This window comes from Neovison vison, chromosome 11 (assembly GCF_020171115.1).
Source record: "Neovison vison isolate M4711 chromosome 11, ASM_NN_V1, whole genome shotgun sequence".
In the NCBI taxonomy this organism is placed as follows: domain Eukaryota; kingdom Metazoa; phylum Chordata; class Mammalia; order Carnivora; family Mustelidae; genus Neogale; species Neogale vison.
In genome coordinates, this window is record NC_058101.1 from 30,446,789 (window position 1) to 30,465,389 (window position 18,601).

At 36.2% G+C, this 18,601-nt stretch overlaps 1 pseudogene; it reads left to right on the plus strand.

Annotated features, from left to right (window-relative positions):
• The first annotated feature begins 14,903 nt into the window (after nt 1-14,903).
• On the plus strand, nt 14,904-18,344 carry LOC122890198 (annotated as a pseudogene).
• Nucleotides 18,345-18,601: the final 257 nt, after the last annotated feature.

Consider the following 18,601-nt stretch of genomic DNA (forward strand, 5'->3'; position numbering starts at 1 on the left):
GGACACATGTGCTACTAGCATGATTAGGCCCCAACGTGTATTGATGATTTTAACCTTATATAGAGGAAATATAAACATGTATTTTACATATTCTAATATTGATGAAATCCCAATGTATATTACATTTGGTGCCAGAAGAAATATTCTATGTAGAGGTGTAAGATGTGAATTTTCTGCTTTTGCTTATTTATTAATTCATAGATTTATATGCTAATCCATCTGTTATCTGAATTCATTTCTTTGTTTTGATGTTATCACATATTTGTTTTTTAATTAAATGTGAATGTTTAATGTGGCTTAATATATCTCCAAAAATCTTAAATTCTGAAGCACCACTGAAATAAGATTACCACGTATTTAGCTATTACTACTTGGACACATGGTAATATGATCAAAAACAGCAAAAATTGCCAAGCATCTCAAAATTAGAACATTACAAGTGTAGAATTTTGTAAAACCTTAGTTTAATGATGAGACCTACAGATAATAGCTAAATAAAAAATACAGGATATCTGTGTTTTTCATCATACATCAAATTTAGCCATTGGTTTTTAAAAGCCCTGCATCATTATAATGTCATGAACAAATAAAAGTAATTTTGAGAGTCTTTAAGATGTGAATATATGGAAAGCATAGACTCATGCTGGATTACTTAATCTGTGTACTTCTGTCTAGACTATCACTCCTTTCCCTTTATAACACTAGCAATACTATGGCTATTATTTTATTTGTAAACATCATTACTAATATCATGGTGCCTTTTATCTTTGTTTACATCAATTCTGAAACATAGATGTGCAACTACCAAGTTATCTCTGAGCCTCTGAATTCACTTCCTATGACCTGATGGAGGATCAGGAAACACTCTGGACCCACTCATCTCTATCTTTATTTTTCTCCATATTACTTAAGAGCATCTAAATAGAATATATTTTATTTAGCTTTAAATTTATTTATAGTTTCCATTCAGTAGAATAAAATAAACTCAAAAAGGCAAAGTTTCTGTCTGTACTATCCATTGGTATGTCCCAGCACTAGAACAGACTATAACCTATAATAGGTGCTCAGTACACATGGGTTAAATGAATATATAAATCCTGAAGAAAAAATAGATTTACACAGATTGATGCTGATCATTACCCCCCCAAAAAAACCCACAATAAATCCTGAAATACCCCTCTGTTTCAGCACAGGCAAAATACCATACATTGGGTAGCTTATATACAACAGATACGGAGACAGAAAGTATAAGATCAAAGTGTTAGCACATTTTAGTTTGTGGTAAGAGCTTACTTTCTGGTTCACAGTAACTTCTTGCTGTGTGGTCACACAGTCTTAGGGGTAAGGGAGCTTTGTGGGCATTTTTAATAAGGGCTCTAATCATCTTCTACCTCCTTATACCATCAGCTTAGAGATTAGATTTTAGTATATGAATTTTGAGGGGAAACAGTCAGGCCATAGCAGTATCTTACAAATGATCAAATTAAGCCACCTAAAAAAGAGAAAAAAATTAGCCCAAGAAAAGCACATATCTTCAAAGTCACAGAAAACCACCTAGAGAAAAAGAAAATTAAGGAAAATTAAAAATTAATCTTATGTGTTAGATCCCTTGGGCAGCAGATACTAAGGTAGAATTAGAAATACAGATTTACTGAGGGATAATGCCTATGAATGTTAAAAGCAAGAGGAAGAAAGAATAGGCAAGAAAAGCCTTCATACTGTAATGCAGGTCCTATATTTTTGAAAGAAGGGGGATGGGGGAGGGAACATTGGGTAAAAAGAGCCTCAAAGCAGAGTACATCTCCACAGTATGGAGTCCTGAACTGACCACAACAGCAAGTTCTTGTACATCCATGGTACTCAGTCATTGATGAGGACTTCTAGAAGGCCAAGGCTAGCAAGCTCAAGTACATTCTAAAGCCAACCACAATGGGAGACTGTGAGCCAGTTTCACAGTGCACAGCTGGTTCTCTTTTTACCAGTTATCTGAAAGCCACACTGTATGGCTGTCACATGATAGGAACCTATAAGAGGGGGCTACAGCTTTGGATGGAAGACAGGCAATAATTTTCTTCTTCTAGGGCAAAGTAATACAAGTCTCACTTCCTCTGGTCCTAGATATTGTCTGCATTCTTCTTCATGGTTGCCAAGTTGCTCCTCCAACAACGGTGCATTGATCCCCTCTTGTGCTTTAAATATCTCTCACTTCTCTGGCTACCTCATCTTTCTCACTTCACTTTGCAAAATTCTCTGCCTTCAGGGACTGTGTGATTAGATTAAACCCAGTGAGATAATATGAGATCATCTCCCTATTTTAAGATCCATAACATTAATGACATCTGTAAAATCCTTTACCATATAACATACTCATAAATTCTAGGGATTTTGTTCTGGATATCTTTGTGGGTCCATTCTGATGACAAATAGTGAAGTTCCTAATTGTACTTTTAAAAACAAATAGTGAAGTTCCTAATTGTACTTTTAAAAACAAAACTACCCAAATCAAATTTGAATATATGTTGAATACTTGCATATGTATATACACATATATGAATATAAATTCATGAGAGCATGTATTTCCCTCCAATATCTAAATCATTAATGCCAAGATACACTTTTCCATCTGTTTCCAAGAGGTTTCAAACCTATATTCCATTTAAATCTGTAGAAAAAAAATCAAATCAAAACATATTATAAGAAACCAAACATTTTTGAATAACTAATTTTGATTTAGAAAATCATGAAAACAATCTCATTAACAAAATATTGAGGGACACTCATGATGTCTACTTAATTTTGTTCCTGTTTCTCAACATGGACAGCAATTGTTCATTTTTCTATTGAAGGATACATGAGCTGTTCCTGAATTATGACTACATTGTACTGCTTAAATTCAGGAAAACAATATTGTTTTAAAATAAGGTGTATTATCTTTCATTTCTCTGTGGTATATTCTGGGAAAAAGTGAAAATGATTTTAACTACTGTAGCACTGCCTACATCAAAATAGAATTATAATTATGCTGCAGGTGGGAAAGTACTCAAGGTACCTGCAGAGTACAGATAAAGTGGTTCATTGGCCATCCATTTCCCAGGCTGTTTAGCTTAATCTGAAGAGTATGTATAATGCATATTAATCCAAATAGCCCTGAACTCCAGCCATTTAGAGAAAGCACATCTGAATCTTCCTCAAAAATAGGTTTAGTAATGCATTTTTTTCTGGTTCTAATAATTATACTGGGTATTTAAAAACCTATCAGGAAGCCCATATTGTTATTCTAAAATACTTATCCAGAATTTTCACCCTTCTGAGATTACCCTACAATAAGGGAGTAATGATGCCCTGCATGTGTACCATGTCAGAAGATATTCAAAATATCACATCATAGCTAAAAATATGTAAACTAGTTACCATAATTATAGCACATAGATAGCTCAAGTTTAGTGGAAAATTCCCAAAGTATGAAATATTACATCTTTCTTTTTAAAAAATGTCAAAAGTGAAAACATAACTTGCTCATTCCTACAAAAATGTTTATGGTCTATATATTAAACATTCACATATATTTTAAGGTACTGTGACATTATGCCACATAGGTCTGTTCATTTACTCTGTTAATTACACATCATATATGATGGTTGACAAGTAACTTGTGGCTTGGGACACAAATAACAATGTAGCAAGCAGATGTGATGTCAAATACCATTTATAAATCAAAGCTCTAATTCACTGATGCTCATGGGCTGGCAAATTCATTTTCACAATTCTGCTGATTATCCCTATGCATTTAAGGTATAATATCTATAAAAGCTACATAATGATCAACATCACTTTTAATAATAAAATTAATATTTCTTGAATTAAGCCATATAATCAAAATAAAGTCAGTATTAAATTAAATATATTTTGTCTGGAAGATAAGACAAATCTATGTAAAAGTAATAACTTACAACAGAGTTATCTATAAATTGCACATATAATTATATGATTTATAGTCAAAGTAAGACTAAATGATTTGAGCTAGAGAAGGGAGAAATACATTTTCTTACATCACCCTTTAAAATAATATTCAAAATTACAGAAAATATTTATATAACTCAAAAAGTGTCCATGCATCCTACCAATACATACAAAGGACACTTTTGGCTAAGATAAGACATTCTCATTTCTTAATCAACGATCTTACATTAGGAGGAAAACAAAATGCATTAACTGGTTTCTAATAAATATATCTGACATTAATAAATGAGTGGAAATTGCAAACAAAGTATGCAAAGTATGCAAAACAAATCAAGGGAAATTATTTCTTTTTTTAATTTGACTTGAGGCAATACTCTCATTAAACACATCATACTACATTCAGTTCCTGCCCTTACATCTTTTTATTGGCTGCTATAAATCCTTATCCAGAAAATTAATAAAACATGAAAATGTAATACTTAATCTAAGCTCTTTATTCTCTCAAGTTAAAAAAAAAAACAAAACTTAACTTGATTCAATCAAGTTTAAAAAGAGGACATTTCTGTAAGTAATCTAAATATATTCTATAATACAAAAAAGTTATGTTTTTTAAGTTTTTACTTAAATCTGATTTTTGATGTAATCCAACTTAACAATTGGAACAAAACAAAATGAAAAGTAATTTTATGGATAGTCCCAGAAAGACAAAGTTACATACAAATTAACTAAGCATCTGTTTTGATGTACAATTTTTACTTTTCTACTTCTCAAATAATGTGAAGGAAATCTCTACAAAATAGAGAGAATTTCTAGAGCTCACATTCTATGCTGCATAATTTGAAAGTTATTTAAAATTTTTGATTAATAGTGAATAGGTTACCTATATCTCCAACTACAAGGTAACATTCTGATTCAAAATTGAATGCTATTAACTGTAGTTATAGGGTATTCACTATTTAAAATTTAATTAACTCAATTTCTAGAATAGATGTTCTCAATGGATTTTGTTCAAAGATAAAATTCTAAATGACAGGGGCACCTGGGTGGCTCAGTGGGTTAAGCCTCTGCCTTCAGCTCAGGTCATGATCCCAGGGTCCTGGGATCGAACCCCACATCAGGCTCTCTGCTCAGCAGGAAGACTGCTTCCTCCCTCTCTCTCTGCTTGCTTCTCTGCCTACTTGTGATCTCTTTCTGTCAAAAAAATAAATAAAATCTTTAAAAAAAAATTCTAAATGACAAAGTTTTTTTGCAAATGATATAGACGGGCTTAAGTATCAGAAAAGCACTAAACAAGTCAGTAAAAGTTGTACTGAAATTATTATATTCCAGTACGATTCACAGTTTCTATAAGCAATGACAATGCTTTCTCTGTTCATTTGGCCATCCTTCAACACTGTCACTTAGGTTTTAGGTTTTAGTCCTGTTCTATTTATAATGGATCCATGGAGTAAGTTTTTAAAGATTTATTTATTTATTTATTTATTTGAGAGAGAGAGAGAGCATGCACACATACAAGTGGAAGCGGTAGAGGGAGAGGGAGAGAGAATCTCAAGCAGACTCCCCACTTTGCACAGAGCTCAATGGGGGGCTTGATCTGAAGACCTAGAGATTAGGACCTGAGATAAATGAAGAGCTGGACACTTAAATTAATTCTGCCACTCTGGCCCTCCTCATGGAGTAAGTTTTTAAATTCATTTTTAACTCTTGCCTCTTATTATTAATAAGGTAATTCCAAATTACCTTGGCAAATATCTACAAAACATCAGATATAACTAGTTGAGACAAAAATATACTTTGAATCCTTATTAATATTTAGCATCTGTAGAAGATTTCCATACAACATTGTCTAGGACCCAGTACCTGAAATAGTTGCTCAGTTAGTGAACCTAGCACAGCCATGAGAATGGTAACTTTTCATACTATTCTTTCTATTTGTTCTACAGGTATGACCCCTATCTTTAAACATCTTAGCATGCAGAATGAAGGATATTATCTTTCTTATACTTTTTATTACCTGAAAAATTATGTCCAAAGTGCTTATGCTATTATTCCATGATTACTTTCTCTCTCTATATATACATATATATATATGTATGTATGTATATATAACTGGAAGTGTTTCAGATGATTTTCTTTCTTTTTTTTTTTTTTTCCCAGAGAGAGAGAGGGAGAGAGAGCGAGCACAGGCAGGCAGAGGCAGAGGGAGAAGCAGACTCCCTGCCGAGCAAGGAGCCAGATGTGGGACTCGATCCCAGGACGCTGGGACCATGACCTGAGCCGAAAGCAGCCGCTTAACCAACTGAGCCACCCAGGCGTCCCTTCACATGATTTTCTGATTTTAAATGTCTAAAATCTTGTATGTGGTTACATCTTACCATTACTGAACATTTTTAAAATTGGATTTGCATCATTATTAGAAGATATTTGGTTTAAAGCTTAGTGTATAACTCCTAATTTTTGTCTCCTTTTACAGTTTGCACAATTACCCTATCCTTACATTTTATATCTCAATATAGTGATATATATGCATAGTGATGTACATATGTATAGGTGATATACAGATATAGGTATAAAGATATTGGTTATAAGGATTTAACTCACATGGTTATAAAGACTGAAAAGTTTCAAGATCTTAAGTTACAAGCTGTAGATCCAAAATAGTGAAAAGTATAGTTCCAATTCAAAGACCTGAAAAACAGGAGAGTCAAAGCTATACATTCTAGTCTGTAATATGAGTCCAAAGGCAGGAAAAGACCAATGTCCAGGCTCAAAGACAAACAAAGAGAGCAAATTATTCTTTAATCCACAATTATGTTCTACTCAAGCCTTCATTGGATAAGATGAAGCTCACCTACATTGTAGAGAGAAATATGCTTTATTCAATATAATTATTCAAAGGTTAATTTCACCCAGACCCACAAAGAATAAGTTTTACTAAATATCTGGACACCCTGTGACTCAGTCAAGTTGACTAAAATTAATCATCATACTTGGATTCATGAAAATTTGAAAATGATCTAACTATGTGGCCAGGAGCATGGAAAAAAGAAAATTAAAATATTGCATTCAAGGAGATTTGCAGAAGTATGTAATTGAACCAATGCACATTGGCATAAAGTGTGAGAATCTTTGTCTCTCATATTAATGTCCACCACAGAGCATCCTCTGTAGAAGATATGATTGGAAAACCTAAGACAAGAAACTGAAAATTACTACAAAAAGAGGAAACTCTTAAAAGCAAAAAAAAAAAAAAAGGGGGGGGGCAATACAATGTATATTAATATTGGAAATCAACAACTTTCATTTCTGCTGGGTGGAAGACAGTAAAAGAAAACTCCATTAAAATATCAACAAGTTGCAAATTAAAATCCTTTTGGAACTTCCCTTTGTCTTTACTTCCCCCAACCCCAAAGTATATAATCAGTTGTTCCTCACAATTTCAGGGAACCAGCTCTTTCTGTCCTGTCCCCATGATTTGGTAAAACCACTTTTTTACACACACACACACACACACACTAGCCACAATTTGAAATATCTAGGGATAAACCACTCCACCCAAATGTATAAGGTGTTTTTTTTTTTTTAAGATTTTTATTTATTTTATGTATTTGACAGAGAGAGACACAGAGAGAGAGGGAACACAAGCAGGGAGAGCAGGAGAGGGAGAAGCAAGCTTCTTGCGGAGCAGGGAGCCCAATGAGCCCTTGATCTCAGAACCCTGGGATCATGACTTGAGCTGAAGGCAGCCGCTTAAGGACTGAGCCTCCCAGGCACCCAAGGTTTTTAATGTAAAATTTTAAAGTACTCATAAAGGACCCAAAATATTAAAAAACTGGAAAGTTACTGCATGTGTTGGCTATCATGATATGTACTTATCGGTACCTGTTCTTTAGATGTTATGACATGTCAATCCATCTTATGCCTTCATCATGAGTATAAATTTCTTGACATTATGATTGCTCTAGTGACTTACTTTGTTTGATCACTTACCTCTCTGCCTCTCTACTAACAGTATGATCATACCATAATCTGGCTAGATACTAATTCAAGGAGAGTGGGGTTTCTTGGTTTGTTTATTTTTGTGTTTGTGTTTTTTTTTTAAGTGGGATAATGAGCCTCCCAAGAAAAATTAAGCACCAGAACAGCCCAAATAATTAAAGTACCAACAATTAAGTACAATTAAGTCCAACAAGAAAGACATGTTTTGAAGAATTAATTGTGAATATAGATTGTCCTCAGAATTGGATGTCCTCAGACATACAAGATTCAACAAAGTTTCAAAAGAGCTATATGAGCAAAACAGTGTTAATCTAGACCAAAAATAAATGCCTTGAACTGTACCCCACAATTTCAGCTTGCAGGAAGTATGCTGAAAATGCTGGCAGGCCACCAAAAAGGGTGTGTGTTCCAAGGTATTCCTCAGAAGTGGACATGTAAGATAGAAATGGAAAATCATTTTCATTATGTGAAGCAAAAGCCTTGGAAAACAATGTATATGGGAAACAATGTGAGGAATTAGAATTAAATGCCTACTCAAGTATTATCCAGTACCCAAGAGTTTGAGTACCTGTTAACAATTTGCCCGTGTTTTAAAATTGATATAGACTAGTGGCTGTTATGAATCTTTGTTCCTTTTTAAAATGAGAGTGTGTACTCTGTGTGTATTCTTTCCCTATACATCCATTTTATCTACAGGATGTATAGTACAGATAATTTGATTTTTATTTCATAGGTTTATGGAGTAAGAGAACTGCATTCAGATCTGAAGTAAATCAAAATATTTTACATTTCAAACCTGCTGCCATAATTGTATAAAAAATATGGTTGTCCTGGAACAGAGAGGAGTATGTTTTACATGTATAAACAACATGAATAATCGAAATGAAGAGGGCATCCCGTGGTATATTGAATGTTTGATCCAATATTCAATTATTCTTGCATTTACACTATTGCTATCGCCTCAAAGTAGCTATAATGTACTCCCCCACCCCCGCTTTGCTTTTAGCTTGAATATGATCTGCTTTGACTAATGTCATATATGTGGAAGTGTCAATGTTCTAGCTCTTAAGGCTAGAAAGTGATTTTATGCTTCCACTTTACTGTAACTCAGGCCACTGCCCATGAATGGAACATATCACACGGTGTCTTTCTCCATATAAGCAGCTATAACAGATTGAGTGGCTTATAAATAAACAACAGAAACTTATTTCTTGTAGTTCTGGAGGTTGGAAATCCAAGATAAGCTACCAGCAGATTCAGCATCTGGTAAGGACTCTGTTACTAATTCATAGACGGCCATCTTCTCTCTGTAACCTTAGATGGTATAAGGAATAAGGGAGTTCTTTGGGCCTCTTTTACCAGGGTACTAATCTCATTCATCAAAGCTCCCCACTTATGACCTAATCATGTCCCAAAGTTCTTTTAAGGGAAGAAAAAGATATATCATTTACTTTTAATTTTTTTAATTATTTTTTAAGTTTTTATTTTAATTCCATTTTGTTAACATACAAAGTAATATTAGTTTCAGGTATGCAATTTAGTGATTCAACGCTTGCATACAACATCTGGTGCTCATCACAGCAAGTGCCCTCCTTAATTCTCATCACCTATTTAACCCATTCACCCACCTCCCCTCTGGTAATCATCAGTTTATGCTCTATAATTTTTTTTCTTGGCTTAACTCTTTTTTTTTTTTCCTTTTGCTTGCTTCTTAAATTCTACTTGAGTGAAATCATATAGTTTATGTCTTTCTCTGACTTATTTCACTTGGCAAAATACTCTTTAGATCCATTCATGTTATTATTGCAAATGGTAAGATTTTGTTCTTTTTTATGATTAATATTTCATTGTATGTATGCATGTATGTGTGTGCATATATATTATACATACATATACGTATACATATATACATTTACATGTACTATATATATAGTACTATACATATATATGTAGTATTTATATATATATATATATATTTTTTTTTTCATATACCACATCGTCTTTATCCATTCATTAGTCAATGGATACTTGGGTTGTTTTCATAATTTGGCTATTGTAGATAATGCTGCTGTCAACATCAGTGTGCATGTATCCCTTTGGATTAGTGTTTTTGTATTCTTTGGGTAAATACCTAATAGTGGAATTGCTGGATTATAGGATAGTTCTATTTTTAACTTTCTGAGGAACCACCATACTGTTTTCCAGAGTGGATGCACCAGTTTACATTCCAAACAACAGTGCAAGAGGGTTCTCCTTTGTCCACATCTTTGCCAACACTTGTTTCTTGTGTTGTTGAATTTAGGCATTCGGACTGGTTTGAGTGACATCTCATTATAGTCTTAATTTGTATTTCCCTGACGATCAGGGATTTTGAGCATCTTTTCATGTGTCTATGACTCATCTGTCTTCTTTGGAAAAATATCTGTTCTTGTCTTCTGCCCATTTTTAATTGAGTTATTCATTTTTGGGATTTTGAAATTTATGTTCTTTATATTTTAGATACTAACCCTTTATTGGATACACCATTTGCAAATATCTTTCCCCATTCTATAGGTTGTCATTTAGCTTTGTTGATTGTTTCCTTCACTGTACAGAAGTGTTTATTTTGATGAAGTTCCAAAGTTTATTTTTGCTTTTGTTTCCTTTGCCTCAGGAGACATATCTAGTAAGAAGTTGCTAAAGGAAATGTCAAAGAGGTTAATGCCTGTGTTCTTTTTTAGAATTTTTATGGTTTCCTGTGTTTTGAATTTGTTTATGTGTGTGGCCTACAAAAGTAGTCTAGTTTCAGTTTTGGTCCAATTTCATGTGAATTTTGTAGAGAAAGTAACATTCAGAACATAGCATCCAGCTAATACTGTTATCTAAGGAGAATAAAAAGAATCCCTAAGAAAACCCTAGTTGACTCTAATGAGAAGTGTACTGCCACACATGAACAACCCAATCTAGAATCACTGAACAAGAGTCTTTCAGATTCATGAGAATATCTAGTATTTGTTTTTAAGCAACTGAGAGTAGAGGAGAATTGACATATATTTTTCTGGGGCAATCTTCCAGACAGAGATGGAATGTCATAAAGATTCAGGTTCTTTATATTAATTTTCTAAAATGAAGGTAATCCTAAATAAAAATACCAACTTTTAGAAAATGGAGTTAAAGAAACCCATACTAACATTCACATGGGGAAAAAATAATCAAGCAACTATCTTGGACAGTTTTTCAAAAAAAAAAAAAAAAAAAAAAGCAAAATAGGTGGACTAGTGCATAATACATCTACATGTAATTAAAACAGAAATTAAGTGTGAAATTACCACACAAGTAAGCAGACAGATCAATGGAACACAATAAAAAATGTAGAGATGAATGAAAACATATATAAAAATTAAGGGTATAATGAAGACACCTCAAATCAGTAGAAAAAAAAAAATATATATATATATATTTTAAAGGAAACAAGGGCACTTGGGAGGCTCAGTCAGTTAAGCATCTGACTCTTGATTTTGGCTAAGATCATGATCTCAAGGTTGTCAGATTTAGCTCTTGTTTTCAGTTTTTTTTTTCTTTTTTAAGATTTTATTTATTTATTAGAGAGAATTGAAAGCAAGAGACAGAGCATTAACTGAGGGAGAAGGGCAAAGGTAGAGAGAGAAGCAGACTTCCTGCTGAGCAGGGAGACCAATGTGGGGCTGGATCCTAGGACCCTGGAATCATGACTGGAGCTGAAGGCAGATGCTTAACTGACTGAACACCCAGGGGCCCCAAACACTGTTTTCAGTTCTTTTATGAGTACATCTTTGTTGTGATGTATTATTCTTTTAATATACCAATGGATTGCAATTACTAAAATTTTATTTTAATAGTTTGGTAATGGTAATTATTGTTTTTGTATATTTGTCAGTTTTTGTTATTAATGATACCATGGATTTATATAAAAATAATTTAAAGCTTTCCTTCTATCTCTAGTTTCAAGAATTTGAATAGAAATATAATTATATTTTTCATAAGGTTTTGATAGAATTCAATTATGCAAATATGTGAGTCAGGCACTTTGTGGACAGAGTTTTTTCTATTTCATTTCTTAAATGATTCATTCAAATATCTTAACTGTTCATTACTATTAGTAATTTCTGATTTCTGTGTATTCAGTGTTACTATTCTTAGCATCTATTTTCTCTTTTCCTTATTTCTTGCATGAAGGCCAAATATGTCACTGGCTTTTTGAAAAGTCCTTTACTAATAAACCTATGGTTAAGCCTAAGTATAGGAGATAATAATTAAAAATGCTTCTTGAGAAGCCAATTAGATAAGCATCCTTTAGCCTTTTCCCCTCTTCCATTTTCAAGAATGCATAGGATGAGAGCAGATCTACATGTTTAAGAATTAATGTGACATTCTTGTCTTCTGCCTAGCTCTTTACTGATTCCACACTTAGGTAAAATGGATACACTTTTTTGCCATTTTTACAAGTGGGGTATGGAAGTCTTCTACTGTTGTTTTATACTTGTCTATTTTTCCCTTTAGATCTGTTAGTATTTACTCTCTCTCTATGATCCTATGTTGGGTGCGTAGTTATTTAGGACTATCACATCCTCTTGATGAACTGACCCCATTATCATTATAAAATGAACTTCTTTGTTGTTTGTGGCAGCTTTAAGTTAAAGCCAATTTTGTCTTATGTGAGTATAGGTATCATTGCTTTCTTTTGGTTTCACTACTATAGAATATCTTCTTCCATTTCTTCACTTTCAGCCTATGTCACTTTAAAGCTGAAGTAAGTCTTTTGTAGGCAATATATAGTTGGGTCTTGCTTTTTAACCAACCAGCCAACCTATGCCTTTTGAATGCAGAAGTCATTCCATGTGCATTCAGAGATTATTAATAAGTAAGGACTTACTAATTGTTTTCTAGTTGTTTTGTAATTTTCTTTTTCCTTCCTTCCCTCTTACTGGTCTTCATTGTGAATAGCTGAATTTCCATTGTGGTATGCTTTGATTTTCTCTTTTTTATTCATTGATTGTAGGTTTTTGCTTTGTGGTTACCATGAGGCTTATATTAAAACACCTAATAGATACAACAACTTTATGTTAACAACTCAACTTTGACTGCATACAAAAATTTCCCCCTTTTACTTTCCCCTTTATGGTTTTGATTTCCATAACTTGCCTTTTTTTATGTTGTGTATTCATTAACAAATTCTAGGTAGCCATACTTATTTTTAATAATTTTGTCCTTTAACCTTTATACTACAGGTAAGTGGTTAACATACCTCTACATTGCAGTACTACAGTATGATGAATTTGACTCTATACTTAACATTTACCAGTATGTTGTGTATTTTCAGATGTTTTTGCATTGTTAATTTGCATCCTTTCATTTTAGAATGAAGAACCTCTTCCAGCATTTCTTGTAAAATAGGTCACTAGCAATGATGAAATTTCTCAGCTTTTGTCTTTATCTCTCCTTCCTTTCTAAAGCTCAACTTTGCTAGATATGGTATTTTTGGTCAGCAGTTTTTTTTTTTTTTCTTTCATACTTTTTATATCATCCTATTTTCTCCTGGTGTGTAAAGTTTCTGCTGAGAAATTGCTGGTAGATTTATGTAGATTACTTTGTAAGCTACACACTTCTTTTATCTTTATCTTGCAGCTCCTAAGATTCTTTCTTTGTCTTTGACATTTAACAATTGTATTATATAGTGTGTCTCAGAAAATATTTCTTTAAGCCAAGTTCATTTGGGGACCTATGAGCTTCATGAAATTGGATATCCAAATCTCTCCACAGATTTGGGAAGTTCTTGGACATTATTTCTTTAAGTGAGCTTTTTGCCTCATTTTCTCTCTTTTGGGATTTTAGTAATTCACAGATTGTTTCTTTTGGTGGTATGCCATAGAACACATTTCTTCACTTTTTTATTATTATTATTATTTTTTTAAATTCTACTCTGACTGGTTAATATCAAAGGTCCTGCCTTCCAATTCATACATTGCTTCTTTTGCTTGATCTATTCTACTGCTGATGCTCTCTATTGCATTTCTCATTTCATTCCTTGTATTCTTCAACTCTAGAAATCCATGTGGTTTTTTCACAATTTCTATCTTTGCTAAACTTCTCTTTTGTTTGTGTAGTGATTTTTCAGATTTTGTTGTATTTTTTTTTCAGTGTTTTCTGGAAGCACACTGAATTCCTTAAAATATCTTAGATGATGACATTAAGGAGGGCACATGCCATGCTGAGCACTGGGTGTCATACACAACTAATGAATCAATGAACCTTACAACAAAAACGAATTCTGTACTATATGTTGGCTATTTGAATTAAAAAAAAAAAAAAAGAAAAAAAAAAGGTCTTAGGTATCTTTTGACATTCTGCTCTTTGCCCCATGCCCTTCTGTTTTTTCTCTCTCATTCTCCAATGGAAGTGGTGGGGAAGACAGAGGCAGAAGCAACCATGTTGACTGCACTAAATAATATCCCAGCTTGGGGACTGGACTTCATGTGAGTCTCTGCCCTCAAGAGGACTGGGGCCTCTGGCTTTCCAGGACCAACAGTCCCTGCCATTGACCCTGAGAAGAGAAGGAGAAGACATTTTTGCTGCCTAACCACATCCATTTTCCTCTTCACTAATCTTACTGATGCTATAGCTGATTATGGCAGTGTTCCCTCTGCCCCATCATGGAGTAGGTTCCAGCATGATCATTCAGCAGGCATAGTCGCACTGCTGCCCAGGAATTCTGTCTAATTCTCCCTCCCTAGCTGGTAAAGCAAGGACCAGAGAGCTGTGGAGTCCCAAACAACAGCAGTGGCAGAGCCACCTCCCAGCCTAGGAGGCTACATGCATAATGAAGATTAATGTCTGAGGATGGGGCAGGTCTTAGTAATCCAGACCTAGAGAGGACAGTAGGACAGCAGAGGCTGTGAAGTAGGCTGAGGGCAGGAAGAACAGAGCAGATGACCAGTAAACTCAAAGCCAGTGAGGCCTTAAATTTCATACCTCAGTGCTATTCCCTTAGCCAAAAAGAAAAGGCTGCTTTTCATGAGCAGATCCTGATCACTGAAGTGAAACTGAGACAAGTGCCCCTGAAAAATCTCCATTCTACTATAGGGAAGTTATCCAACACTTTTAGCTTTGATACAGTGTATGATGCCACTTCCAAACACACAGACTTATCTGTTGAAACCATGAGGTCCCTGGCCACTTCAGGGGCCACTTCAGGGCTACAATGGCATGATGTTTGCTTACTGTCAAATGAGAACTGGTAAGACTGACAACAGGCAGGGGACCTGGGCGGAGCCTGAACTATGCAGGGTCATCCCCAATGCCTTTGAGCACATTTTTACCCATACCGTATGTTCCTAGAACCAACATACGTGACCCATGACTTTTGCATGCAAATCTACCCAAGTTTCAAGACCTGTTCACCCAGGAGCCCAACAAGAGGCCAGGAATGAAGCCAAACCCAGATAAGCATCTAAATTAAGAACCTCTTCACCTTCATCACCAAGAAAATCAAGGAGATCTAACTTGCCATAAACCCAGGGAACCAGACCCAGGTGGTGGGCAGCACACATATGAATGAGGTCAGTTTCCACCGCATGCCATCTTCATCATCACTACAGAGTGTACATGGCTTTGATGGTCAGGAACACATCCATTTGGGCAATATCAACCTGGTAGACATGGCTGGCTGTAAGATGTAGAACAAAACAGGCCCCAATATGGTTGGAAGGACAGCCACATAATCCACAAGTAGTTGTGGTGGTAGAGGTTGTGGTAGTAACAGAGAGAAGACAAAACAAGTCTCCCAAATCAACCTCTTACTGTCTGCCTTGACAACATAACCACTGATGAGCAATAGGAGTATCCACATCCCCTACCAGGACTCCAAGCTCACTTGGCTGCTCCAGGATCTTTGGAAAGGAACACCAAAACCATCATGGTGGCCACACTGGGTGTGGTGTTATGGCTACTGTGAGAACCTCTCTATTCTTCTATTCTGCACTTTACCAATCAGCCAAGTATTTCAAGAAAATGCCCTAAATAAATGAGTACCCCCAAGGACACACTGCTGCAGGAAGAAACTGTGCATCTGAAATACCAGCTGGAGAAAAAGGGGTTACTGGCAAAATGACTCTGGAAGAAGAGTACCACCAAAAAAAAAAAAAAAAAAAAAAAAAAAAGCTGTCAGCCTGGCAGAGTACAATGAATGGCTAGTAATTGAAACTTGAAACTTGGGTGACTAAAGAGGAGGATGACAACAACAATTGCCACCCACTCCAGTTAATCTTGGAGCTAGCCTTAGATAAGAATATGGAAAATTACCTGCAGGGGAAGAAAGAGTGGCTGGAGGAGGAGAAGGTGACCATCCATCCAGGATGTCTGCATCTGGGTGAATGAAGAGAATTAAAAGCTGCTGGCAGAGGAGAAGATCCTGGAATATCTACAGGCTACAGAGCTGCTCAGAGGAAGTACAGGAAGGGCAGGCTACAGAGCTGCTCAGAGCCAAGTACAAGGCCATGGAGACCAAGCTGCTCATTAAGGACAGGAAAAAAGTTGTTGTTGGAACTGAAGATTCAGGCAATTGTTAAGCAGAAATGCCATGAGCAGGAGATGATGATCTGAGATGAGGAGACCAAGGAGCTCCAGGACACCTCCATGTTCCATCCATGCAGCAGATGGTGGGATCATAACCAAGAAACAAGAAGCTCTATGCCAAGCTGCAGGTAAAGGCAGAGATCCAGGATCCGCATGATGAGTACATTTGCATGTGGCAGGATTTGGGAGGCACAGTGTGAGCACATCCAGGAACTGAAGCTCAAGTACCTTAGAGAATTTCATCTCCCCTAAAAAGAAGAACATGATTATGAACCAGCATTGCCAGGCTGAGAGGAGGAGCAGTGAAAGTTTTACCGCTTGTGCCAGCTGTAGTCAGTAACAGCCAAATGAAAAACCAGCCAGCATCTGCAGTAGTAATGCCAGAGGTCTGCCAGCCAATATCGTCAGCAACAGGTCCCACCCCACACACAGGACTGAAAACACGCTTTGGGAGTTGGTGTGTCCCCACCAGCTGTGTTTGACATGAAATTCTCCCATGACAAAAAATAAGACCTCCATGTACTACACATGGAGAGTTTCATGCATTTGAACAGCTTTCTGGAAAAACCTTCCATATCTAAAATCTGAAAGTCCAGATCCTGGTGCCAGAGTCCTCAGCGTCACCACCTCAGCAGCCTCAAAGTCCTTACTAACCGCCACTCTCCACCACACATGCCTTGCTGGCCTCCACCACTCTGTGCTCCACCACCGTGCTAGACCGTGGGTGGCAATCTTCAGTCAGGCTGCCAATCCCACATGTTCCTGGGAGGGGGCAGCCAATCCTGGATTATCTCATTACCCCTTCAGGGGTGTGTGTGTGTGTAGTGTGTGTGTGTGTGTGTGTGTGTGCACGCGCATGTGTGCGTGTGCACATATCTCTGAGACAGTGAGAATCTGATCTGGAAACTATGTCTCTGGCTGCTCTTTTTAGTCCCCTTTATTTAATTAATAGTATTTATTCATGGGGATAAGGTGGCATAAAAGAGATGCTCTCATCTGAGCTGTCTGAACCTAATAAAGTCACTTCATAGCCTCCTTTTCCTAATAAAGTCACTTCATAGCCTCCTTTTCCTCTTGACTTTAACCTCCATTCCCAAATTGGACCTCAAGCTCCTCCTGTTGGCCACTCCTAGAAGGGAAGGTGGCCTGTGCTTGGAAAGAAAGTACTTTATTCTGTCCATCCTAGGATGTCCATTCTGACATCCTAACAGTATTTGTCCTATGCTCCCAGTGGAGAGATCCTCCTCTTCACTTTTTGGGCCTCAGACAACCTATTCCAGCTTCTTGAGGACTTAAATGACCACACCCACACAACCCAGGCTCTTCAGCTTTGGCAAGAACTCATGATTTCCCAAACTCTATTTTCTACCCTACTTCCCAACCAGTGACTGGCTCCTGAGGACCTATAGGAAATGTAACAGCAATTGGGACAACATGAGTAGGTGTTAAGGGAAATTCCACGTTGGAGTCCCTTTGTTTCTGCTCCCCTGAGAAGTAATTTTGATCAACAAGTGATCAAGCTAATTCCCCATTCTTTGAGATGCAGCTCCTTCCTGCTTTGACCATGCTCTCTGGGGCCGTTTAGAAATTAGCTTAGTGGTAGGGAGGGATGCCATTTTACCCCTAGCTAAATGTAGGTACTAAAATCTGCCTCCCCACCCCATTTATCACAGGAGACAGAGAACCAGGCAAAATCTGCCAACTTTGCCCAATTACCCATTTGCAAATCACACTTTTTAGGTACTGCTTTATTGAAAACTGGCCCTTTCTTCAGCATTGTGCAAACTGAGCTCTAGGGAAGTACTCCCCCACTCCTTTGTGATAATACTAAATGTCTCCAGGTATGTCTAGTGAGAAGTAAATTTTTAGGACAAAAAAGGGAGGCAAGGGTGGCAAAGACAATAGCTGGAGGGAGAGGTGCAGGTTTGTGCTCTTGGACCAGATGTAGGTTCAGACTTGATGCTGATGTGAGGGTGTGTGGTGACCCTGAGGGAACACCCATGTGGTATTATATCATTGGGATAATAGTGAAAGGTCCGCATGTGCCTTCTTC